Source organism: Lissotriton helveticus, chromosome 5_1 (genome assembly GCF_964261635.1).
Source record: "Lissotriton helveticus chromosome 5_1, aLisHel1.1, whole genome shotgun sequence".
In the NCBI taxonomy this organism is placed as follows: domain Eukaryota; kingdom Metazoa; phylum Chordata; class Amphibia; order Caudata; family Salamandridae; genus Lissotriton; species Lissotriton helveticus.
The window spans coordinates 1,648,962,121-1,648,988,058 of NC_136065.1; the positions used below are offsets into that span (position 1 = coordinate 1,648,962,121).

Here is a 25,938-nt window from a genome sequence, read left to right on the forward strand (position 1 = left end):
TAAGAATTTCCTAAAAAATGAAACATAGTCACCTAAGGCAGACGAGGTGGCCGAGTGGTTAAGGCGATGGACTGCTAATCCATTGTGCTCTGCACGTGTGGGTTCGAATCCCACCTTCGTTGGAACGCCATCAGACACTCTTTTGAAGGTGGGCATGTCTCGTAGTACAATTACACTCTCTTTCAAGACACAGCCATAATCCACTAGAAGGGCCCAACTGACTATTCCATTTTGGCGATTATGTCAAATTAAGGGGTTTTGTGCTTAATTGAAATTAGATCTTTCATGAAGTGTCCAGAGGATTGCCTTTCCCTCACTCCTGGCCTTCTAACTAACCCTGGTCGCAGTGGGCGTAGTGGGGCTCCGCGGAGCTACGCGGAGTGGGCGAGAAGCTACGCCCACTCCCGCACTCCGCGTAGCCCCACTACGCACCTCCCTCCCGCTCTCCCCTACATACATTATTTAAGCAACTACCCTTAATAAAACAATTTTAAAGCACTTACCGTGTCCGGGGCTCGTCCGGGGCTTCCTCTTGGAATAGCGTCGTCCTGGATACCAATGCGCATGCGCGGGCGGCCGCGCATGCGCATTTCTCCCGAGAAATGCGCATGCGCGGGAGGCCGCGCATGCGCATTGGTATCCAGGAAGGGACGCTATTCCAAGAGGGAGCCCCGGAAGAGCCCCGGACATGGTAAGTGCTTTAAAAATTGTTTTATTAAGGTTAGTTGCTTAAATAATGTATGTAGGGGAGGGCGGGAGGGAGGCGGGTGGCGGCCGAATCGGCTACGCTCACGGAGTGGGCGTAGTGTTGCCGGCTACGCTGTCTACGCAAAATGCGTAGAAGGCAACACTACGCCTACTCCGTGGGCGTAGCCGATTCGGACGCCCAGGGTTACTTCTAACCAGTTTGGATAGATAGACTGATAAGAAAGCAGCTCTTACTCCTAAAGTTTCAGCCATCTCAAGTGTATGACTGTTGACATATGTCTGCCCCACAGAGACAGATCACATCTAATAAGTGAGTTCTCTATCTGTCACTGATTGTGGACATACTAACTAGAGCTATCAGTATGGTCATAAATGTGAATACTCTTATGTTCTCAAATCAAAATGGAGTTTTTCCTACTTCCAAGAAAAGTGTCTTAAGCATGCTCTTCAATTTGTGCACGCATGTAGACATTCAAATGCAACTGCATTTCCATACAGAGTCTCAAAATCATAGATATCTTCATACCGCAGTAAGAATACATGAAGCGATTTACATACTGCAGGCTGGCTGGCCTTGTAGCTCAGTGGCAGAGCACGGGTCTTGTAAACCAGGGGTCATGAGTTCAAGCCTCATCAGGGCCTTTTTATATGTGAGTTTCTGTATGTTGTTTCCAAGTCATTCTTTCTAGGAGTCACACCTTGTCTTAAGTTTGCTTATTGACAAGCTTCCCTTTCCTGCTTTCATCGTATCAAGAAGACTTCATGAAAACCATTGAACCATAAACTATCGCCTCACTCCTTCCGAACGCCTGACAAACGCCATTCTCACCCTGCCGGGCAAAGCCAAATAAGCCATGCATATTTGAAGTTCCTTTGAAAGTCAGAGCGAGGACTATGACCTCTGTTCCGACTGAGTCTGCATCCACAGAAAGGATGAAATAAGGATCTAGAAATTTCACCAAGGAGATGTGAACTTCATCCCCCTTAAAATACTTTTCCTCCCAGATGCCCCGGCTCTTAGTCAAATGAGGTTAATCTTCAAAACCCCACCCCCACTAACCATAAATATCCGACTCTCCTGCTGTCCATTCAAATGATACAAGGTATCTTGTACATAGAGAGAATGTGAGAAAAAGCAGAATCGCTTCATAGATTTGGTGACCTTGGATGGGTGGGCTGGATAAAGAAGTGAACCTGATTTCGGGAAAAGGAGTATCGTGATGGGGATGAGGAAAAGAGAACATGGACCACATTCACAAGTTAGAGAAATAAATATATTAGGTTGAATGGTTTTAAAAAGGTAACTTTGAGCATGAATTGTTTTTTTAAACTGCAAAGAATAAAAAAAATCAATGTGGGATTGGAGGCACAATCTGAGCAGAAAGCACCATAAGCTGCTATGGTGCAACTCTTATGTTGACTAGAAACATTAATATGATGACGCTCTTCTTTTGATATGTCTTTCATTTACATGTTATTGTTAGTAGCTGATACAGCACTGTTTGCAGCTCCTCAGTATATGGTTATCCCGTGACAACAATGTTTTCATCATATTTATTATTCTACAAATGTATTTTTAAATGCACTGATGTGGTGTTTGCATGCTATGCAAGACGGCACATCATGGAATGTTTATAAGGAGCATCGAATAGGATTGTGATATTTGCACCTGGAAGAGTCGGACACGCAGATCCTGAAAAGAAGTAAAAACTCTCTAGCAAGGGCCGTCTTTACCCTGAGTTTAATCTTTACTTTTAGTGAAATGGTTTATGAAAAACCAGTAAGCTGCGCCAGGTGAGGCTCGAACTCACAACCTCGGCATGCCTCAATGCAAGTACTGCTGTATAAGTACCGCGCGCTAACCGATAGCGCCACTGGAGCTCACTGTTCTCATATCTCCCCAGTTGAGCCATCTAGAGCTGACCAAGGAGATACTGCCACTGCTCCCTTATTCACTGTGCAAGATCGACTCACATGCTAGCATGTTATCATGACTATTAAAAACTACAGTCCTAATGGAACAGATTTGATAATTCTGCTATATCATGTGCTCTGTCTATTGAACACCACATATATTTGCCAGTTCTGACACAGTCTAGGAGAAACTTATGATTATTTGTAATTAGCACATCGTAAGAATTTCCTAAAAAATGAAACATAGTCACCTAAGGCAGACGAGGTGGCCGAGTGGTTAAGGCGATGGACTGCTAATCCATTGTGCTCTGCACGCGTGGGTTCGAATCCCACCTTCGTCGGAACGCCATCAGACACTCTTTTGAAGGTGGGCATGTCTCGTAGTACAATTACACTCTCTTTCAAGACACAGCCATAATCCACTAGAAGGGCCCAACTGACTATTCCATTTTGGCGATTATGTCAAATTAAGGGGTTTTGTGCTTAATTGAAATTAGATCTTTCATGAAGTGTCCAGAGGATTGCCTTTCCCTCACTCCTGGCCTTCTAACTAACCCTGGTCGCAGTGGGCGTAGTGGGGCTCCGCGGAGCTACGCGGAGTGGGCGAGAAGCTACGCCCACTCCCGCACTCCGCGTAGCCCCACTACGCACCTCCCTCCCGCTCTCCCCTACATACATTATTTAAGCAACTACCCTTAATAAAACAATTTTAAAGCACTTACCGTGTCCGGGGCTCGTCCGGGGCTCCCTCTTGGAATAGCGTCGTCCTGGATACCAATGCGCATGCGCGGGCGGCCGCGCATGCGCATTTCTCCCGAGAAATGCGCATGCGCGGGAGGCCGCGCATGCGCATTGGTATCCAGGAAGGGACGCTATTCCAAGAGGGAGCCCCGGAAGAGCCCCGGACATGGTAAGTGCTTTAAAAATTGTTTTATTAAGGTTAGTTGCTTAAATAATGTATGTAGGGGAGGGCGGGAGGGAGGCGGGTGGCGGCCGAATCGGCTACGCTCACGGAGTGGGCGTAGTGTTGCCGGCTACGCTGTCTACGCAAAATGCGTAGAAGGCAACACTACGCCTACTCCGTGGGCGTAGCCGATTCGGACGCCCAGGGTTACTTCTAACCAGTTTGGATAGATAGACTGATAAGAAAGCAGCTCTTACTCCTAAAGTTTCAGCCATCTCAAGTGTATGACTGTTGACATATGTCTGCCCCACAGAGACAGATCACATCTAATAAGTGAGTTCTCTATCTGTCACTGATTGTGGACATACTAACTAGAGCTATCAGTATGGTCATAAATGTGAATACTCTTATGTTCTCAAATCAAAATGGAGTTTTTCCTACTTCCAAGAAAAGTGTCTTAAGCATGCTCTTCAATTTGTGCACGCATGTAGACATTCAAATGCAACTGCATTTCCATACAGAGTCTCAAAATCATAGATATCTTCATACCGCAGTAAGAATACATGAAGCGATTTACATACTGCAGGCAGGCTGGCCTTGTAGCTCAGTGGCAGAGCACGGGTCTTGTAAACCAGGGGTCATGAGTTCAAGCCTCATCAGGGCCTTTTTATATGTGAGTTTCTGTATGTTGTTTCCAAGTCATTCTTTCTAGGAGTCACACCTTGTCTTAAGTTTGCTTATTGACAAGCTTCCCTTTCCTGCTTTCATCGTATCAAGAAGACTTCATGAAAACCATTGAACCATAAACTATCGCCTCACCCCTTCCGATCGCCTGACGAACGCCTGACAAACGCCATTCTCACCCCGCCGGGCAAAGCCAAATAAGCCATGCATATTTGAAGTTCCTTTGAAAGTCAGAGCGAGGACTATGACCTCTGTTCCGACTGAGTCTGCATCCACAGAAAGGATGAAATAAGGATCTAGAAATTTCACCAAGGAGATGTGAACTTCATCCCCCTTAAAATACTTTTCCTCCCAGATGCCCCGGCTCTTAGTCAAATGAGGTTAATCTTCAAAACCCCACCCCCACTAACCATAAATATCCGACTCTCCTGCTGTCCATTCAAATGATACAAGGTATCTTGTACATAGAGAGAATGTGAGAAAAAGCAGAATCGCTTCATAGATTTGGTGACCTTGGATGGGTGGGCTGGATAAAGAAGTGAACCTGATTTCGGGAAAAGGAGTATCGTGATGGGGATGAGGAAAAGAGAACATGGACCACATTCACAAGTTAGAGAAATAAATATATTAGGTTGAATGGTTTTAAAAAGGTAACTTTGAGCATGAATTGTTTTTTTAAACTGCAAAGAATAAAAAAAATCAATGTGGGATTGGAGGCACAATCTGAGCAGAAAGCACCATAAGCTGCTATGGTGCAACTCTTATGTTGACTAGAAACATTAATATGATGACGCTCTTCTTTTGATATGTCTTTCATTTACATGTTATTGTTAGTAGCTGATACAGCACTGTTTGCAGCTCCTCAGTATATGGTTATCCCGTGACAACAATGTTTTCATCATATTTATTATTCTACAAATGTATTTTTAAATGCACTGATGTGGTGTTTGCATGCTATGCAAGACGGCACATCATGGAATGTTTATAAGGAGCATCGAATAGGATTGTGATATTTGCACCTGGAAGAGTCGGACACGCAGATCCTGAAAAGAAGTAAAAACTCTCTAGCAAGGGCCGTCTTTACCCTGAGTTTAATCTTTACTTTTAGTGAAATGGTTTATGAAAAACCAGTAAGCTGCGCCAGGTGAGGCTCGAACTCACAACCTCGGCATGCCTCAATGCAAGTACTGCTGTATAAGTACCGCGCGCTAACCGATAGCGCCACTGGAGCTCACTGTTCTCATATCTCCCCAGTTGAGCCATCTAGAGCTGACCAAGGAGATACTGGCACTGCTCCCTTATTCACTGTGCAAGATCGACTCACATGCTAGCATGTTATCATGACTATTAAAAACTACAGTCCTAATGGAACAGATTTGATAATTCTGCTATATCATGTGCTCTGTCTATTGAACACCACATATATTTGCCAGTTCTGACACAGTCTAGGAGAAACTTATGATTATTTGTAATTAGCACATCGTAAGAATTTCCTAAAAAATGAAACATAGTCACCTAAGGCAGACGAGGTGGCCGAGTGGTTAAGGCGATGGACTGCTAATCCATTGTGCTCTGCACGTGTGGGTTCGAATCCCACCTTCGTTGGAACGCCATCAGACACTCTTTTGAAGGTGGGCATGTCTCGTAGTACAATTACACTCTCTTTCAAGACACAGCCATAATCCACTAGAAGGGCCCAACTGACTATTCCATTTTGGCGATTATGTCAAATTAAGGGGTTTTGTGCTTAATTGAAATTAGATCTTTCATGAAGTGTCCAGAGGATTGCCTTTCCCTCACTCCTGGCCTTCTAACTAACCCTGGTCGCAGTGGGCGTAGTGGGGCTCCGCGGAGCTACGCGGAGTGGGCGAGAAGCTACGCCCACTCCCGCACTCCGCGTAGCCCCACTACGCACCTCCCTCCCGCTCTCCCCTACATACATTATTTAAGCAACTACCCTTAATAAAACAATTTTAAAGCACTTACCGTGTCCGGGGCTCGTCCGGGGCTCCCTCTTGGAATAGCGTCGTCCTGGATACCAATGCGCATGCGCGGGCGGCCGCGCATGCGCATTTCTCCCGAGAAATGCGCATGCGCGGGAGGCCGCGCATGCGCATTGGTATCCAGGAAGGGACGCTATTCCAAGAGGGAGCCCCGGAAGAGCCCCGGACATGGTAAGTGCTTTAAAAATTGTTTTATTAAGGTTAGTTGCTTAAATAATGTATGTAGGGGAGGGCGGGAGGGAGGCGGGTGGCGGCCGAATCGGCTACGCTCACGGAGTGGGCGTAGTGTTGCCGGCTACGCTGTCTACGCAAAATGCGTAGAAGGCAACACTACGCCTACTCCGTGGGCGTAGCCGATTCGGACGCCCAGGGTTACTTCTAACCAGTTTGGATAGATAGACTGATAAGAAAGCAGCTCTTACTCCTAAAGTTTCAGCCATCTCAAGTGTATGACTGTTGACATATGTCTGCCCCACAGAGACAGATCACATCTAATAAGTGAGTTCTCTATCTGTCACTGATTGTGGACATACTAACTAGAGCTATCAGTATGGTCATAAATGTGAATACTCTTATGTTCTCAAATCAAAATGGAGTTTTTCCTACTTCCAAGAAAAGTGTCTTAAGCATGCTCTTCAATTTGTGCACGCATGTAGACATTCAAATGCAACTGCATTTCCATACAGAGTCTCAAAATCATAGATATCTTCATACCGCAGTAAGAATACATGAAGCGATTTACATACTGCAGGCAGGCTGGCCTTGTAGCTCAGTGGCAGAGCACGGGTCTTGTAAACCAGGGGTCATGAGTTCAAGCCTCATCAGGGCCTTTTTATATGTGAGTTTCTGTATGTTGTTTCCAAGTCATTCTTTCTAGGAGTCACACCTTGTCTTAAGTTTGCTTATTGACAAGCTTCCCTTTCCTGCTTTCATCGTATCAAGAAGACTTCATGAAAACCATTGAACCATAAACTATCGCCTCACTCCTTCCGAACGCCTGACAAACGCCATTCTCACCCTGCCGGGCAAAGCCAAATAAGCCATGCATATTTGAAGTTCCTTTGAAAGTCAGAGCGAGGACTATGACCTCTGTTCCGACTGAGTCTGCATCCACAGAAAGGATGAAATAAGGATCTAGAAATTTCACCAAGGAGATGTGAACTTCATCCCCCTTAAAATACTTTTCCTCCCAGATGCCCCGGCTCTTAGTCAAATGAGGTTAATCTTCAAAACCCCACCCCCACTAACCATAAATATCCGACTCTCCTGCTGTCCATTCAAATGATACAAGGTATCTTGTACATAGAGAGAATGTGAGAAAAAGCAGAATCGCTTCATAGATTTGGTGACCTTGGATGGGTGAGCTGGATAAAGAAGTGAACCTGATTTCGGGAAAAGGAGTATCGTGATGGGGATGAGGAAAAGAGAACATGGACCACATTCACAAGTTAGAGAAATAAATATATTAGGTTGAATGGTTTTAAAAAGGTAACTTTGAGCATGAATTGTTTTTTTAAACTGCAAAGAATAAAAAAAATCAATGTGGGATTGGAGGCACAATCTGAGCAGAAAGCACCATAAGCTGCTATGGTGCAACTCTTATGTTGACTAGAAACATTAATATGATGACGCTCTTCTTTTGATATGTCTTTCATTTACATGTTATTGTTAGTAGCTGATACAGCACTGTTTGCAGCTCCTCAGTATATGGTTATCCCGTGACAACAATGTTTTCATCATATTTATTATTCTACAAATGTATTTTTAAATGCACTGATGTGGTGTTTGCATGCTATGCAAGACGGCACATCATGGAATGTTTATAAGGAGCATCGAATAGGATTGTGATATTTGCACCTGGAAGAGTCGGACACGCAGATCCTGAAAAGAAGTAAAAACTCTCTAGCAAGGGCCGTCTTTACCCTGAGTTTAATCTTTACTTTTAGTGAAATGGTTTATGAAAAACCAGTAAGCTGCGCCAGGTGAGGCTCGAACCCACAACCTCGGCATGCCTCAATGCAAGTACTGCTGTATAAGTACCGTGCGCTAACCGATAGCGCCACTGGAGCTCACTGTTCTCATATCTCCCCAGTTGAGCCATCTAGAGCTGACCAAGGAGATACTGCCACTGCTCCCTTATTCACTGTGCAAGATCGACTCACATGCTAACATGTTATCATGACTATTAAAAACTACAGTCCTAATGGAACAGATTTGATAATTCTGCTATATCATGTGCTCTGTCTATTGAACACCACATATATTTGCCAGTTCTGACACAGTCTAGGAGAAACTTATGATTATTTGTAATTAGCACATCGTAAGAATTTCCTAAAAAATGAAACATAGTCACCTAAGGCAGACGAGGTGGCCGAGTGGTTAAGGCGATGGACTGCTAATCCATTGTGCTCTGCACGCGTGGGTTCGAATCCCACCTTTGTCGGAACGCCATCAGACACTCTTTTGAAGGTGGGCATGTCTCGTAGTACAATTACACTCTCTTTCAAGACACAGCCATAATCCACTAGAAGGGCCCAACTGACTATTCCATTTTGGCAATTATGTCAAATTAAGGGGTTTTGTGCTTAATTTAAATTAGATCTTTCATGAAGTGTCCAGAGGATTGCCTTTCCCTCACTCCTGGCCTTCTAACTAACCCTGGTCGTAGTGGGCGTAGTGGGGCTCCGCGGAGCTACGCGGAGTGGGCGAGAAGCTACGCCCACTCCCGCACTCCGCGTAGCCCCACTACGCACCTCCCTCCCGCTCTCCCCTACATACATTATTTAAGCAACTACCCTTAATAAAACAATTTTAAAGCACTTACCGTGTCCGGGGCTCGTCCGGGGCTCCCTCTTGGAATAGCGTCGTCCTGGATACCAATGCGCATGCGCGGGCGGCCGCGCATGCGCATTTCTCCCGAGAAATGCGCATGCGCGGGAGGCCGCGCATGCGCATTGGTATCCAGGAAGGGACGCTATTCCAAGAGGGAGCCCCGGAAGAGCCCCGGACATGGTAAGTGCTTTAAAAATTGTTTTATTAAGGTTAGTTGCTTAAATAATGTATGTAGGGGAGGGCGGGAGGGAGGCGGGTGGCGGCCGAATCGGCTACGCTCACGGAGTGGGCGTAGTGTTGCCGGCTACGCTGTCTACGCAAAATGCGTAGAAGGCAACACTACGCCTACTCCGTGGGCGTAGCCGATTCGGACGCCCAGGGTTACTTCTAACCAGTTTGGATAGATAGACTGATAAGAAAGCAGCTCTTACTCCTAAAGTTTCAGCCATCTCAAGTGTATGACTGTTGACATATGTCTGCCCCACAGAGACAGATCACATCTAATAAGTGAGTTCTCTATCTGTCACTGATTGTGGACATACTAACTAGAGCTATCAGTATGGTCATAAATGTGAATACTCTTATGTTCTCAAATCAAAATGGAGTTTTTCCTACTTCCAAGAAAAGTGTCTTAAGCATGCTCTTCAATTTGTGCACGCATGTAGACATTCAAATGCAACTGCATTTCCATACAGAGTCTCAAAATCATAGATATCTTCATACCGCAGTAAGAATACATGAAGCGATTTACATACTGCAGGCAGGCTGGCCTTGTAGCTCAGTGGCAGAGCACGGGTCTTGTAAACCAGGGGTCATGAGTTCAAGCCTCATCAGGGCCTTTTTATATGTGACTTTCTGTATGTTGTTTCCAAGTCATTCTTTCTAGGAGTCACACCTTGTCTTAAGTTTGCTTATTGACAAGCTTCCCTTTCCTGCTTTCATCGTATCAAGAAGACTTCATGAAAACCATTGAACCATAAACTATCGCCTCACCCCTTCCGATCGCCTGACGAACGCCTGACAAACGCCATTCTCACCCCGCCGGGCAAGCCCTGCCGGGCAAAGCCAAATAAGCCATGCATATTTGAAGTTCCTTTGAAAGTCAGAGCGAGGACTATGACCTCTGTTCCGACTGAGTCTGCATCCACAGAAAGGATGAAATAAGGATCTAGAAATTTCACCAAGGAGATGTGAACTTCATCCCCCTTAAAATACTTTTCCTCCCAGATGCCCCGGCTCTTAGTCAAATGAGGTTAATCTTCAAAACCCCACCCCCACTAACCATAAATATCCGACTCTCCTGCTGTCCATTCAAATGATACAAGGTATCTTGTACATAGAGAGAATGTGAGAAAAAGCAGAATCGCTTCATAGATTTGGTGACCTTGGATGGGTGAGCTGGATAAAGAAGTGAACCTGATTTCGGGAAAAGGAGTATCGTGATGGGGATGAGGAAAAGAGAACATGGACCACATTCACAAGTTAGAGAAATAAATATATTAGGTTGAATGGTTTTAAAAAGGTAACTTTGAGCATGAATTGTTTTTTTAAACTGCAAAGAATAAAAAAAATCAATGTGGGATTGGAGGCACAATCTGAGCAGAAAGCACCATAAGCTGCTATGGTGCAACTCTTATGTTGACTAGAAACATTAATATGATGACGCTCTTCTTTTGATATGTCTTTCATTTACATGTTATTGTTAGTAGCTGATACAGCACTGTTTGCAGCTCCTCAGTATATGGTTATCCCGTGACAACAATGTTTTCATCATATTTATTATTCTACAAATGTATTTTTAAATGCACTGATGTGGTGTTTGCATGCTATGCAAGACGGCACATCATGGAATGTTTATAAGGAGCATCGAATAGGATTGTGATATTTGCACCTGGAAGAGTCGGACACGCAGATCCTGAAAAGAAGTAAAAGCTCTCTAGCAAGGGCCGTCTTTACCCTGAGTTTAATCTTTACTTTTAGTGAAATGGTTTATGAAAAACCAGTAAGCTGCGCCAGGTGAGGCTCGAACCCACAACCTCGGCATGCCTCAATGCAAGTACTGCTGTATAAGTACCGTGCGCTAACCGATAGCGCCACTGGAACTCACTGTTCTCATATCTCCCCAGTTGAGCCATCTAGAGCTGACCAAGGAGATACTGCCACTGCTCCCTTATTCACTGTGCAAGATCGACTCACATGCTAACATGTTATCATGACTATTAAAAACTACAGTCCTAATGGAACAGATTTGATAATTCTGCTATATCATGTGCTCTGTCTATTGAACACCACATATATTTGCCAGTTCTGACACAGTCTAGGAGAAACTTATGATTATTTGTAATTAGCACATCGTAAGAATTTCCTAAAAAATGAAACATAGTCACCTAAGGCAGACGAGGTGGCCGAGTGGTTAAGGCGATGGACTGCTAATCCATTGTGCTCTGCACGCGTGGGTTCGAATCCCACCTTCGTCGGAACGCCATCAGACACTCTTTTGAAGGTGGGCATGTCTCGTAGTACAATTACACTCTCTTTCAAGACACAGCCATAATCCACTAGAAGGGCCCAACTGACTATTCCATTTTGGCAATTATGTCAAATTAAGGGGTTTTGTGCTTAATTTAAATTAGATCTTTCATGAAGTGTCCAGAGGATTGCCTTTCCCTCACTCCTGGCCTTCTAACTAACCCTGGTCGTAGTGGGCGTAGTGGGGCTCCGCGGAGCTACGCGGAGTGGGCGAGAAGCTACGCCCACTCCCGCACTCCGCATAGCCCCACTACGCACCTCCCTCCCGCTCTCCCCTACATACATTATTTAAGCAACTACCCTTAATAAAACAATTTTAAAGCACTTACCGTGTCCGGGGCTCGTCCGGGGCTCCCTCTTGGAATAGCGTCGTCCTGGATACCAATGCGCATGCGCGGGCGGCCGCGCATGCGCATTTCTCCCGAGAAATGCGCATGCGCGGGAGGCCGCGCATGCGCATTGGTATCCAGGAAGGGACGCTATTCCAAGAGGGAGCCCCGGAAGAGCCCCGGACATGGTAAGTGCTTTAAAAATTGTTTTATTAAGGTTAGTTGCTTAAATAATGTATGTAGGGGAGGGCGGGAGGGAGGCGGGTGGCGGCCGAATCGGATACGCTCACGGAGTGGGCGTAGTGTTGCCGGCTACGCTGTCTACGCAAAATGCGTAGAAGGCAACACTACGCCTACTCCGTGGGCGTAGCCGATTCGGACGCCCAGGGTTACTTCTAACCAGTTTGGATAGATAGACTGATAAGAAAGCAGCTCTTACTCCTAAAGTTTCAGCCATCTCAAGTGTATGACTGTTGACATATGTCTGCCCCACAGAGACAGATCACATCTAATAAGTGAGTTCTCTATCTGTCACTGATTGTGGACATACTAACTAGAGCTATCAGTATGGTCATAAATGTGAATACTCTTATGTTCTCAAATCAAAATGGAGTTTTTCCTACTTCCAAGAAAAGTGTCTTAAGCATGCTCTTCAATTTGTGCACGCATGTAGACATTCAAATGCAACTGCATTTCCATACAGAGTCTCAAAATCATAGATATCTTCATACCGCAGTAAGAATACATGAAGCGATTTACATACTGCAGGCAGGCTGGCCTTGTAGCTCAGTGGCAGAGCACGGGTCTTGTAAACCAGGGGTCATGAGTTCAAGCCTCATCAGGGCCTTTTTATATGTGAGTTTCTGTATGTTGTTTCCAAGTCATTCTTTCTAGGAGTCACACCTTGTCTTAAGTTTGCTTATTGACAAGCTTCCCTTTCCTGCTTTCATCGTATCAAGAAGACTTCATGAAAACCATTGAACCATAAACTATCGCCTCACCCCTTCCGATCGCCTGACGAACGCCTGACAAACGCCATTCTCACCCCGCCGGGCAAGCCCTGCCGGGCAAAGCCAAATAAGCCATGCATATTTGAAGTTCCTTTGAAAGTCAGAGCGAGGACTATGACCTCTGTTCCGACTGAGTCTGCATCCACAGAAAGGATGAAATAAGGATCTAGAAATTTCACCAAGGAGATGTGAACTTCATCCCCCTTAAAATACTTTTCCTCCCAGATGCCCCGGCTCTTAGTCAAATGAGGTTAATCTTCAAAACCCCACCCCCACTAACCATAAATATCCGACTCTCCTGCTGTCCATTCAAATGATACAAGGTATCTTGTACATAGAGAGAATGTGAGAAAAAGCAGAATCGCTTCATAGATTTGGTGACCTTGGATGGGTGAGCTGGATAAAGAAGTGAACCTGATTTCGGGAAAAGGAGTATCGTGATGGGGATGAGGAAAAGAGAACATGGACCACATTCACAAGTTAGAGAAATAAATATATTAGGTTGAATGGTTTTAAAAAGGTAACTTTGAGCATGAATTGTTTTTTTAAACTGCAAAGAATAAAAAAAATCAATGTGGGATTGGAGGCACAATCTGAGCAGAAAGCACCATAAGCTGCTATGGTGCAACTCTTATGTTGACTAGAAACATTAATATGATGACGCTCTTCTTTTGATATGTCTTTCATTTACATGTTATTGTTAGTAGCTGATACAGCACTGTTTGCAGCTCCTCAGTATATGGTTATCCCGTGACAACAATGTTTTCATCATATTTATTATTCTACAAATGTATTTTTTAAATGCACTGATGTGGTGTTTGCATGCTATGCAAGACGGCACATCATGGAATGTTTATAAGGAGCATCGAATAGGATTGTGATATTTGCACCTGGAAGAGTCGGACACGCAGATCCTGAAAAGAAGTAAAAGCTCTCTAGCAAGGGCCGTCTTTACCCTGAGTTTAATCTTTACTTTTAGTGAAATGGTTTATGAAAAACCAGTAAGCTGCGCCAGGTGAGGCTCGAACCCACAACCTCGGCATGCCTCAATGCAAGTACTGCTGTATAAGTACCGTGCGCTAACCGATAGCGCCACTGGAACTCACTGTTCTCATATCTCCCCAGTTGAGCCATCTAGAGCTGACCAAGGAGATACTGGCACTGCTCCCTTATTCACTGTGCAAGATCGACTCACATGCTAACATGTTATCATGACTATTAAAAACTACAGTCCTAATGGAACAGATTTGATAATTCTGCTATATCATGTGCTCTGTCTATTGAACACCACATATATTTGCCAGTTCTGACACAGTCTAGGAGAAACTTATGATTATTTGTAATTAGCACATCGTAAGAATTTCCTAAAAAATGAAACATAGTCACCTAAGGCAGACGAGGTGGCCGAGTGGTTAAGGCGATGGACTGCTAATCCATTGTGCTCTGCACGCGTGGGTTCGAATCCCACCTTCGTCGGAACGCCATCAGACACTCTTTTGAAGGTGGGCATGTCTCGTAGTACAATTACACTCTCTTTCAAGACACAGCCATAATCCACTAGAAGGGCCCAACTGACTATTCCATTTTGGCGATTATGTCAAATTAAGGGGTTTTGTGCTTAATTGAAATTAGATCTTTCATGAAGTGTCCAGAGGATTGCCTTTCCCTCACTCCTGGCCTTCTAACTAACCCTGGTCGTAGTGGGCGTAGTGGGGCTCCGCGGAGCTACGCGGAGTGGGCGAGAAGCTACGCCCACTCCCGCACTCCGCGTAGCCCCACTACGCACCTCCCTCCCGCTCTCCCCTACATACATTATTTAAGCAACTACCCTTAATAAAACAATTTTAAAGCACTTACCGTGTCCGGGGCTCGTCCGGGGCTCCCTCTTGGAATAGCGTCGTCCTGGATACCAATGCGCATGCGCGGGCGGCCGCGCATGCGCATTTCTCCCGAGAAATGCGCATGCGCGGGAGGCCGCGCATGCGCATTGGTATCCAGGAAGGGACGCTATTCCAAGAGGGAGCCCCGGAAGAGCCCCGGACATGGTAAGTGCTTTAAAAATTGTTTTATTAAGGTTAGTTGCTTAAATAATGTATGTAGGGGAGGGCGGGAGGGAGGCGGGTGGCGGCCGAATCGGCTACGCTCACGGAGTGGGCGTAGTGTTGCCGGCTACGCTGTCTACGCAAAATGCGTAGAAGGCAACACTACGCCTACTCCGTGGGCGTAGCCGATTCGGACGCCCAGGGTTACTTCTAACCAGTTTGGATAGATAGACTGATAAGAAAGCAGCTCTTACTCCTAAAGTTTCAGCCATCTCAAGTGTATGACTGTTGACATATGTCTGCCCCACAGAGACAGATCACATCTAATAAGTGAGTTCTCTATCTGTCACTGATTGTGGACATACTAACTAGAGCTATCAGTATGGTCATAAATGTGAATACTCTTATGTTCTCAAATCAAAATGGAGTTTTTCCTACTTCCAAGAAAAGTGTCTTAAGCATGCTCTTCAATTTGTGCACGCATGTAGACATTCAAATGCAACTGCATTTCCATACAGAGTCTCAAAATCATAGATATCTTCATACCGCAGTAAGAATACATGAAGCGATTTACATACTGCAGGCAGGCTGGCCTTGTAGCTCAGTGGCAGAGCACGGGTCTTGTAAACCAGGGGTCATGAGTTCAAGCCTCATCAGGGCCTTTTTATATGTGAGTTTCTGTATGTTGTTTCCAAGTCATTCTTTCTAGGAGTCACACCTTGTCTTAAGTTTGCTTATTGACAAGCTTCCCTTTCCTGCTTTCATCGTATCAAGAAGACTTCATGAAAACCATTGAACCATAAACTATCGCCTCACCCCTTCCGATCGCCTGACGAACGCCTGACAAACGCCATTCTCACCCCGCCGGGCAAGCCCTGCCGGGCAAAGCCAAATAAGCCATGCATATTTGAAGTTCCTTTGAAAGTCAGAGCGAGGACTATGACCTCTGTTCCGACTGAGTCTGCATCCACAGAAAGGATGAAAGAAGGATCTAGAAATTTCACCAAGGAGATGTGAACTTCATCCCCCTTAAAATACTTTTCCTCCCAGATGCCCCGGCTCTTAGTCAAATGAGGTTAATCTTCAAAACCCCACCCCCACTAACCATAAATATCCGACTCTCCTGCTGTCCATTCAAATGATACAAGGTATCTTGTACATAGAGAGAATGTGAGAAAAAGCAGAATCGCTTCATAGATTTGGTGACCTTGGATGGGTGAGCTGGATAAAGAAATGAACCTGATTTCGGGAAAAGGAGTATCGTGATGGGGATGAGGAAAAGAGAACATGGACCACATTCACAAGTTAGAGAAATAAATATATTAGGTTGAATGGTTTTAAAAAGGTAACTTTGAGCATGAATTGTTTTTTTAAACTGCAAAGAATAAAAAAAATCAATGTGGGATTGGAGGCACAATCTGAGCAGAAAGCACCATAAGCTGCTATGGTGCAACTCTTATGTTGACTAGAAACATTAATATGATGACGCTCTTCTTTTGATATGTCTTTCATTTACATGTTATTGTTAGTAGCTGATACAGCACTGTTTGCAGCTCCTCAGTATATGGTTATCCCGTGACAACAATGTTTTCATCATATTTATTATTCTACAAATGTATTTTTAAATGCACTGATGTGGTGTTTGCATGCTATGCAAGACGGCACATCATGGAATGTTTATAAGGAGCATCGAATAGGATTGTGATATTTGCACCTGGAAGAGTCGGACACGCAGATCCTGAAAAGAAGTAAAAACTCTCTAGCAAGGGCCGTCTTTACCCTGAGTTTAATCTTTACTTTTAGTGAAATGGTTTATGAAAAACCAGTAAGCTGCGCCAGGTGAGACTCGAACTCACAACCTCGGCATGCCTCAATGCAAGTACTGCTGTATAAGTACCGCGCGCTAACCGATAGCACCACTGGAGCTCACTGTTCTCATATCTCCCCAGTTGAGCCATCTAGAGCTGACCAAGGAGATACTGGCACTGCTCCCTTATTAACTGTGCAAGATCGACTCACATGCTAGCATGTTATCATGACTATTAAAAACTACAGTCCTAATGGAACAGATTTGATAATTCTGCTATATCATGTGCTCTGTCTATTGAACACCACATATATTTGCCAGTTCTGACACAGTCTAGGAGAAACTTATGATTATTTGTAATTAGCACATCGTAAGAATTTCCTAAAAAATGAAACATAGTCACCTAAGGCAGACGAGGTGGCCGAGTGGTTAAGGCGATGGACTGCTAATCCATTGTGCTCTGCACGCGTGGGTTCGAATCCCACCTTAGTCGGAACGCCATCAGACACTCTTTTGAAGGTGGGCATGTCTCGTAGTACAATTACACTCTCTTTCAAGACACAGCCATAATCCACTAGAAGGGCCCAACTGACTATTCCATTTTGGCGATTATGTCAAATTAAGGGGTTTTGTGCTTAATTGAAATTAGATCTTTCATGAAGTGTCCAGAGGATTGCCTTTCCCTCACTCCTGGCCTTCTAACTAACCCTGGTCGCAGTGGGCGTAGTGGGGCTCCGCGGAGCTACGCGGAGTGGGCGAGAAGCTACGCCCACTCCCGCACTCCGCGTAGCCCCACTACGCACCTCCCTCCCGCTCTCCCCTACATACATTATTTAAGCAACTACCCTTAATAAAACAATTTTAAAGCACTTACCGTGTCCGGGGCTCGTCCGGGGCTCCCTCTTGGAATAGCGTCGTCCTGGATACCAATGCGCATGCGCGGGCGGCCGCGCATGCGCATTTCTCCCGAGAAATGCGCATGCGCGGGAGGCCGCGCATGCGCATTGGTATCCAGGAAGGGACGCTATTCCAAGAGGGAGCCCCGGAAGAGCCCCGGACATGGTAAGTGCTTTAAAAATTGTTTTATTAAGGTTAGTTGCTTAAATAATGTATGTAGGGGAGGGCGGGAGGGAGGCGGGTGGCGGCCGAATCGGCTACGCTCACGGAGTGGGCGTAGTGTTGCCGGCTACGCTGTCTACGCAAAATGCGTAGAAGGCAACACTACGCCTACTCCGTGGGCGTAGCCGATTCGGACGCCCAGGGTTACTTCTAACCAGTTTGGATAGATAGACTGATAAGAAAGCAGCTCTTACTCCTAAAGTTTCAGCCATCTCAAGTGTATGACTGTTGACATATGTCTGCCCCACAGAGACAGATCACATCTAATAAGTGAGTTCTCTATCTGTCACTGATTGTGGACATACTAACTAGAGCTATCAGTATGGTCATAAATGTGAATACTCTTATGTTCTCAAATCAAAATGGAGTTTTTCCTACTTCCAAGAAAAGTGTCTTAAGCATGCTCTTCAATTTGTGCACGCATGTAGACATTCAAATGCAACTGCATTTCCATACAGAGTCTCAAAATCATAGATATCTTCATACCGCAGTAAGAATACATGAAGCGATTTACATACTGCAGGCAGGCTGGCCTTGTAGCTCAGTGGCAGAGCACGGGTCTTGTAAACCAGGGGTCATGAGTTCAAGCCTCATCAGGGCCTTTTTATATGTGAGTTTCTGTATGTTGTTTCCAAGTCATTCTTTCTAGGAGTCACACCTTGTCTTAAGTTTGCTTATTGACAAGCTTCCCTTTCCTGCTTTCATCGTATCAAGAAGACTTCATGAAAACCATTGAACCATAAACTATCGCCTCACCCCTTCCGATCGCCTGACGAACGCCTGACAAACGCCATTCTCACCCCGCCGGGCAAGCCCTGCCGGGCAAAGCCAAATAAGCCATGCATATTTGAAGTTCCTTTGAAAGTCAGAGCGAGGACTATGACCTCTGTTCCGACTGAGTCTGCATCCACAGAAAGGATGAAAGAAGGATCTAGAAATTTCACCAAGGAGATGTGAACTTCATCCCCCTTAAAATACTTTTCCTCCCAGATGCCCCGGCTCTTAGTCAAATGAGGTTAATCTTCAAAACCCCACCCCCACTAACCATAAATATCCGACTCTCCTGCTGTCCATTCAAATGATACAAGGTATCTTGTACATAGAGAGAATGTGAGAAAAAGCAGAATCGCTTCATAGATTTGGTGACCTTGGATGGGTGAGCTGGATAAAGAAATGAACCTGATTTCGGGAAAAGGAGTATCGTGATGGGGATGAGGAAAAGAGAACATGGACCACATTCACAAGTTAGAGAAATAAATATATTAGGTTGAATGGTTTTAAAAAGGTAACTTTGAGCATGAATTGTTTTTTTAAACTGCAAAGAATAAAAAAAATCAATGTGGGATTGGAGGCACAATCTGAGCAGAAAGCACCATAAGCTGCTATGGTGCAACTCTTATGTTGACTAGAAACATTAATATGATGACGCTCTTCTTTTGATATGTCTTTCATTTACATGTTATTGTTAGTAGCTGATACAGCACTGTTTGCAGCTCCTCAGTATATGGTTATCCCGTGACAACAATGTTTTCATCATATTTATTATTCTACAAATGTATTTTTAAATGCACTGATGTGGTGTTTGCATGCTATGCAAGACGGCACATCATGGAATGTTTATAAGGAGCATCGAATAGGATTGTGATATTTGCACCTGGAAGAGTCGGACACGCAGATCCTGAAAAGAAGTAAAAACTCTCTAGCAAGGGCCGTCTTTACCCTGAGTTTAATCTTTACTTTTAGTGAAATGGTTTATGAAAAACCAGTAAGCTGCGCCAGGTGAGGCTCGAACTCACAACCTCGGCATGCCTCAATGCAAGTACTGCTGTATAAGTACCGTGCGCTAACCGATAGCGCCACTGGAGCTCACTGTTCTCATATCTCCCCAGTTGAGCCATCTAGAGCTGACCAAGGAGATACTGCCACTGCTCCCTTATTCACTGTGCAAGATCGACTCACATGCTAACATGTTATCATGACTATTAAAAACTACAGTCCTAATGGAACAGATTTGATAATTCTGCTATATCATGTGCTCTGTCTATTGAACACCACATATATTTGCCAGTTCTGACACAGTCTAGGACAGGGGTGCCCAAACCTGTCCTGGCGGGCCGTATCCATGCCAGATTTTTGGGATATCCCCATCTGGTGATCACGGTTCGATCCCCGGCGCCGGCGGCAGATCAGAGTGCCCAGGACGGGGTCCATGTGACCCGGGCAGTCCTATCCCCTGGGTGTACGTGGTTGTCCGACATGTCGGTCGTATTTGCTTTTACGTACCGGATCGGAATCGGCCCCTATAAAATCGTACGTAAAGTATATAGCAAATCAACCTGAAATCTGCTGGGTCAGAAAGGGCTCGATTCCGATCCGTGTCGGAAGGTTAGGAGTCCGTACGAATTTGTCGGGACGGCATGGCAGAGTGCCCGGGACGGGCTCCATGCGTCCCGGGCATTCGTCCCCCGGGCGTCCGGGGCTACATCCAGGCTGACGGTATGGCAGAGTGCCCGGGTCGGGCTCCATGGTTTTCACGGTGGTCCTCCCCTGGGTGTCAGGGGGCTCCTGGCCGACGGCATGGAAAAGTACCCAGGACGGGCTCCATGCGTCCCGGGCATTTGTCCCCCGGGCGTCCGGGGCTCCATCCAGGCCGACGGCATGGCAGAGTGCCCGGGTCGGGCTCCATGGTTTCCAGGGTGGTCCTCCCCAGGGTGTCGGGGCGCTCCATGCCGAAGGCATGGAAAAGTGCCCAGGACGGGCTCCATGCGTCCCGGGCATTTGTCCCCCGGGCGTCCGGGGCTCCATCCAGGCCGACGGCATGGCAGAGTGCCCGGGTCGGGCTCCATGGCTTTCACGGTGGTCCTCCCCTGGGTGTCTGGGGGCTCCAGGCCGAAGGCATGGAAAAGTGCCCAGGACGGGCTCCATGCATCCCGGGCACGGGCACGGGGACGGGGACAGGGTCGGGAGAGTCCAGGCGGCTTCACTTCCGTGTCCAGCCATCTGATCGCCCAGATTCCCTCGGCCATCTGGTCGCCCGGATCCCCTCGGGCATCTGGTCGCCCGCAACGCTTTCCTATGGGGCGACCAGATGGCCGAACTTCCCTGGAAGTCCCGATGAGGTGCCATTCGCCGCCCGGATCCCAGCGAGGGCTCCTGGAGGTTGGGTACATTCGCGCCTTGGGTCCCCTCTGTCACCTCGCGTGCACAGATTACAAGAAAAGGGGGTAATTTTCCTCCGGATTACTAGGGAGAAGGGTACGCCCGGACACCCCTCCGAGGCTGGTGGTTCTCTGCCATGGGGACCAGATGGGCTATGCCTGGGCAACACCTCCCTAGGCCACCCGGGGCTTCCTTCCTCCAGGCCAACTGCATGTCAAATTGCCCAGGACGGGCTCCATGGCTCCTGGGCAGTCGTCCCCCGGGCGTCCGGGGCTCCATCCAGGCTGACGGCATTGAAAAGTGCCCAGGACGGGCTCCATGCGTCCCGGGCATTCGTCCCCTGGGCGTCCGGGGCTCCATCTAGGCTGACGGTATGGCAGAGTGCCCGGGTCGGGCTCCATGGTTTTCACGGTGGTCCTCCCCTGGGTGTCTGGGGGCTCCAGGCCGAAGGCATGGAAAAGTGCCCAGGACGGGCTCCATGCGTCCCGGGCATTCGTCCCCCGGGCGTCCGGGGCACCCATCTCCATGAGGCCAACGGCATTGGCAAAGTACCCAGGACGGGCTCCATGGGTCCCGGGCAGACCTCCCCCCGGGCGTCCGGGGCTCCCACCTCCAGGCCGACGGAATGTCAAAGTACCCAGGACGGGCTCCATGGGTCCCGGGCAGCTTCCCCCGGGGCGTCCGGGGCACCCACCTCCAGGCCGACGGCATGTCAAAGTACCCAGGACGGGCTCCACGGGTCCCGGGCATTCCTCCCCCAGGTCGTCCGGGCCCTAGAGCTCCGGTGGTCCAACCTGCGCCTGAGGCCCAGCCGGGGTCCAAGAGCCCTGCCTTGCGTGGGCAGGCAGTCAGGAACCCTACCGCGAAGGCTTGGGATGGATGGGGAGCTGGGAGTCCTTTCGATCCCGGCCCTCTGGTCGCCCGCGATGCTTTCCAATGGGGCGACCAGATGGCCGGGCTTCCCTGGAAGTCCCGATGAGGTGCCATTCGGCTCCTGGATCCCAGCTAGGGCTCCATGAGGTCGGGTTCTTTTACGCCTTGGGTCCCCTCTGTCACCTCGCGTGCACGGATTGCAAGAAAGGGGGGTAATTTCCCTCCGGATTACTAGGGGCAGGGTACGCCCGGACACCTCTCCAGGGCTGGTGGTTCTCTGCCCGGGGGACCAGATGAGATATGCCTGGGCAACACCTCTCCCGGGCGTCTGGGGGCTCCATTCTCCGGGCCAACGGCATGGCTCAATGCCCAGGACGGGCTCCACGTGTCCCGGACAGACCTCCCCTGGGCGTCCGGGGCACCCATCTCCATGAGGCCAACGGGATGGCAAAGTACCCGGGAAGGGCTCCACGGGTCCCGGGCAGCCTTCCCCCGGGCGTCCAGGGCTCCCACCTTTAGGCCGACGGCATGTCACACTGCCCAGGACGGGCTCCATGGGCCCCGGACAGACCTCCCCCGGGCGTCCGGGGCACCCATCTCCAGGAGGCCAACGGGATGGCAAAGTACCCGGGAAGGGCTCCACGGGTCCCGGGCAGCCTTCCCCCGCTCGTCCGGGGCTCCCACCTCCAGGCCGACGGCATGTCACAGTGCCCAGGATGGGCCCCATGGGCCCCGGACAGCCCTCCCCCCGGGCGTTCGGGGCACATATCTCCAGGAGGCCAACGGCGTTGCAAAGTACCCGGAAAGGACTCCACGGGTACCGGGCAGTCCTCCCCCCGGGCGTCCGGGGCACCCATCTCCATGAGGCCAACGGCATTGGCAAAGTACCCGGGAGGGGCTCCACGGGTCCCGGGCAGGCCTCCCCCGGGCGTCCAGGGCACCCACCTCAAGGCCGACGGCATGTAAAAGTGCCCAGGACGGGCTCCATGGGTCCCGGGCAGCCCACCCCCGGGCATCCGGGGCACCCATCTCCAGGAGGCCAACGGCGTTGCAAAGTACCCGGGAAGGGCTCCACGGGTACCGGGCAGTCCTCCCCCGGGCGTCCGGGGGCTCCCTTCTCCAGGCCGACGGCATGGTTCAATGCCCAGGACGGGACGTCAAGTGGCCAGGACGGGCTCCATGCGCCCCGGGCATTCGTCCCGGGACGGGGACGGGGTGGGGAAGAGTCCAGGCGGCTTCACCTCCATGCCCAGCCATCTGGTCGCCCGGATTCCCTCGGCCATCTGGTCGCCCGGATCCCCTCGGGCATCTGGTCGCCCGCAACGCTTTCCTATGGGGGGGACCAGATGGCCGAACTTCCCTGGAAGTCTTAATGAGGTGCCATTCGCCTCCCGGATCCCAGCGAGGGCTCCATGAGGTCGGGTTCTTTCACGCCTTGGGTCCCCTCTGTCACCTCGCGTGCACAGATTGCAAGAAAGGGGGGTAATTTGCCTCCGGATTACTATGGGGCAGGGTATGCCCGGACACCCCTCCAGGGTTGGTGGTTCTCTGCCATGGGGACCAGATGGGATATGCCTGGGCAACACCTCCCTAGGCCACCCGGAGCTTCCTTCCTCCAGGCCAACTGCATGTCAAATTGCCCAGGACGGGCTCCATGGCTCTTGGGCAGTCGTCCCCCGGGCGTCCGGTGCTCCATCCAGGCCGACGGCATGGCAGAGTGCCCGGGACAGGCTCCATGCGTCCCGGGCCTTCGCCCCCCCGGGCGTCCGGGGCTCCATCCAGGCTGACGGCATGGCAGAGTGCCCAGGACGGGCTCCACGGGCCCCGGTCATCCGGGGCACCCTTCCCCGGGCCAGCGGCATGTCAGAGTGCCCAGGACCAGTTCCACGGGTCCCGGGCAGTCCTCCCCCAGGCGTCCGGGGCTCCCTTCCCCGGGCCAAAGCATTTCAGAGTGCCCAGGACGGGCTCCACGGGTTCCGGGCGTCCAGGTCTCCCTTCCCCGGGCCAACGGCTTGTCAGAGTGCCCAGGACGGGCTCCACGGGCCCCGGGCGTCCGGGGCACCCTTCCCCGGGCCAGCGGCATGTCAGAGTGCCCAGGACGAGTTCCACGGGTCCCGGGCAGTCCTCCCCCCCGGGTGTCCGGGGCTCCCTTCCCCGGGCCAAAGCATTTCAGAGTGCCCAGGACGGGCTCCACGGGTCCCGGACGTCCGGGGCTCCCTTCCCCGGGCCAACGGCATACAGGAGTGCCCAGGACGGGCTCCACGGGTCCCGGACGTCCGGGGCTCCCTTCCCTGGGCCAACGGCATACAGGAGTGCCCAGGACGGGCTCCACAGGTCCCGGTCGTCTGGGGCTCCCTTCCCCGGGCCAACGGCTTGTCAGAGTGCCAAGGACGGGCTCCACGGGTCCCGGTCGTCTGGGGTCCCTCCCCCCCGGGCCAACAGCAGGTCAGAGTGCCCAGGACGGGCTCCACGGGTCCCGGGCAGCCCGCCCCCCGGGCGTTCGGGGCACCCATCTCCAGGAGGCCAACGGCGTTGCAAAGTACCCGGGAAGGGCTCCACGGGTACCGGGCAGTCCTCCCCCGGGCGTCCGGGGCTCCCTTCTCCAGGCCAACGGCATGGTTCAATGCCCAGGACGGGCTCCATGTGTCCCAGACAGACCTCCCCCGGGCGTCCGGGGCACCCATCTCCAGGCCAACGGCATGGCTCAATGCCCAGGACGGGCTCCATGGGTCCGGGGAGGCGTCCCATGCGCCTCCGGGCTTGGGAGCCCCGGCTGGGTCCAGGGGCCCGGGCGGGCCCCGGGTCGGGTGCTCCGGCCCTGGGCCCTGTCTCCCAGCCTGCCGCACGGCCAAGGGCCCGGGAAGGGGTTCCGATGTGCCCCGGGAGCCTCCCCTTGCTTGGCTGGGTTCAGGAGCAGTGGCTAGGGCCCCTGAGGGCCCGTGGAGGGCGGCCTCCCCACCCCGGGCTCTGTCCTTGGTCCTGCTGCGTGGCAGGGTGCCCGGGACGGGGTCCGGAGGGACCGGGGAGGCGTCCCATGCACCTCCGGGCTTGGGAGCCCCGGCTGCGTCCAGGGGCCCGGCCGGGCCCCGGGTCGGGTGCTCCGGCCCTGGGCCCTGTCTCCCAGCCTGCCGCACTGCCAAGGGCCCGGGAAGGGGTTCCGATGTGCCCGGGGAGCCTCCCCTTGCTTGGCTGGGTTCAGGAGCAGTGGCTAGGGCCCCTGAGGGCCCGGGGAGGGCGGCCTCCCCACCCCGGGCTCTGTCCTTGGTCCTGCTGCGTGGCAGGGTGCCCGGGACGGGGTCCGGAGGGACCGGGGAGGCGTCCCATGCACCTCCGGGCTTGGGAGCCCCGGCTGCGTCCAGGGGCCCGGCCGGGCCCCGGGTCGGGTGCTCCGGCCCTGGGCCCTGTCTCCCAGCCTGCCGCACTGCCAAGGGCCCGGGAAGGGGTTCCGATGTGCCCGGGGAGCCTCCCCTTGCTTGGCTGGGTTCAGGAGCAGTGGCTAGGGCCCCTGAGGGCCCGGGGAGGGCGGCCTCCCCACCCCGGGCTCTGTCCTTGGTCCTGCTGCGTGGCAGGGTGCCCGGGACGGGGTCCGGAGGGACCGGGGAGGCGTCCCATGCGCCTCCGGGCTTGGGAGCCCCGGCTGGGTCCAGGGGCCCGGGCGGGCCCCGGGTCGGGTGCTCCGGCCCTGGGCCCTGTCTCCCAGCCTGCCGCACGGCCAAGGGCCCGGGAAGGGGTTCCGATGTGCCCGGGGAGCCTCCCCTTGCTTGGCTGGGTTCAGGAGCAGTGGCTAGGGCCCCTGAGGGCCCGGGGAGGGCGGCCTCCCCACCCCGGGCTCTGTCCTTGGTGCTGCTGCGTGGCAGGGTGCCCGGGATGGGGTCCGGAGGGACCGGGGAGGCGTCCCATGCGCCTCCGGGCTTGGGAGCCCCGGCTGGGTCCAGGGGCCCGGGCGGGCCCCGGGTCGGGTGCTCAGGCCCTGGGCCCTGTCTCCCAGCCTGCCGCACTGCCAAGGGCCCGGAAAGGGGTTCCGA

General features: G+C 50.6%; 14 non-coding genes across 14 annotated transcripts; all 14 read left to right on the forward strand.

Annotated features, from left to right (window-relative positions):
- Window positions 1-40: 40 nt before the first annotated feature.
- TRNAS-GCU (transfer RNA serine (anticodon GCU)) lies at window positions 41-122 on the forward strand. The gene has a single exon. It is a non-coding gene; the product is annotated as a tRNA-Ser (tRNA).
- A 1,156-nt stretch (window positions 123-1,278) lies between these two features.
- On the forward strand, window positions 1,279-1,350 carry TRNAT-UGU (transfer RNA threonine (anticodon UGU)). The gene has a single exon. It is a non-coding gene; the product is annotated as a tRNA-Thr (tRNA).
- Window positions 1,351-2,881: 1,531 nt separating this feature from the next.
- On the forward strand, window positions 2,882-2,963 carry TRNAS-GCU (transfer RNA serine (anticodon GCU)). The gene has a single exon. It is a non-coding gene; the product is annotated as a tRNA-Ser (tRNA).
- Window positions 2,964-4,119: 1,156 nt separating this feature from the next.
- TRNAT-UGU (transfer RNA threonine (anticodon UGU)) lies at window positions 4,120-4,191 on the forward strand. Its single transcript has one exon. It is a non-coding gene; the product is annotated as a tRNA-Thr (tRNA).
- Window positions 4,192-5,733: 1,542 nt separating this feature from the next.
- TRNAS-GCU (transfer RNA serine (anticodon GCU)) lies at window positions 5,734-5,815 on the forward strand. The gene has a single exon. It is a non-coding gene; the product is annotated as a tRNA-Ser (tRNA).
- Window positions 5,816-6,971: 1,156 nt separating this feature from the next.
- Window positions 6,972-7,043, forward strand: TRNAT-UGU (transfer RNA threonine (anticodon UGU)). The gene has a single exon. It is a non-coding gene; the product is annotated as a tRNA-Thr (tRNA).
- Window positions 7,044-8,574: 1,531 nt separating this feature from the next.
- On the forward strand, window positions 8,575-8,656 carry TRNAS-GCU (transfer RNA serine (anticodon GCU)). The gene has a single exon. It is a non-coding gene; the product is annotated as a tRNA-Ser (tRNA).
- A 1,156-nt stretch (window positions 8,657-9,812) lies between these two features.
- Window positions 9,813-9,884, forward strand: TRNAT-UGU (transfer RNA threonine (anticodon UGU)). Its single transcript has one exon. It is a non-coding gene; the product is annotated as a tRNA-Thr (tRNA).
- Window positions 9,885-11,440: 1,556 nt separating this feature from the next.
- TRNAS-GCU (transfer RNA serine (anticodon GCU)) lies at window positions 11,441-11,522 on the forward strand. The gene has a single exon. It is a non-coding gene; the product is annotated as a tRNA-Ser (tRNA).
- Window positions 11,523-12,678: 1,156 nt separating this feature from the next.
- On the forward strand, window positions 12,679-12,750 carry TRNAT-UGU (transfer RNA threonine (anticodon UGU)). Its single transcript has one exon. It is a non-coding gene; the product is annotated as a tRNA-Thr (tRNA).
- A 1,557-nt stretch (window positions 12,751-14,307) lies between these two features.
- On the forward strand, window positions 14,308-14,389 carry TRNAS-GCU (transfer RNA serine (anticodon GCU)). Its single transcript has one exon. It is a non-coding gene; the product is annotated as a tRNA-Ser (tRNA).
- Window positions 14,390-15,545: 1,156 nt separating this feature from the next.
- TRNAT-UGU (transfer RNA threonine (anticodon UGU)) lies at window positions 15,546-15,617 on the forward strand. The gene has a single exon. It is a non-coding gene; the product is annotated as a tRNA-Thr (tRNA).
- A 1,556-nt stretch (window positions 15,618-17,173) lies between these two features.
- Window positions 17,174-17,255, forward strand: TRNAS-GCU (transfer RNA serine (anticodon GCU)). Its single transcript has one exon. It is a non-coding gene; the product is annotated as a tRNA-Ser (tRNA).
- Window positions 17,256-18,411: 1,156 nt separating this feature from the next.
- On the forward strand, window positions 18,412-18,483 carry TRNAT-UGU (transfer RNA threonine (anticodon UGU)). Its single transcript has one exon. It is a non-coding gene; the product is annotated as a tRNA-Thr (tRNA).
- The last annotated feature ends 7,455 nt before the right edge of the window (window positions 18,484-25,938 follow it).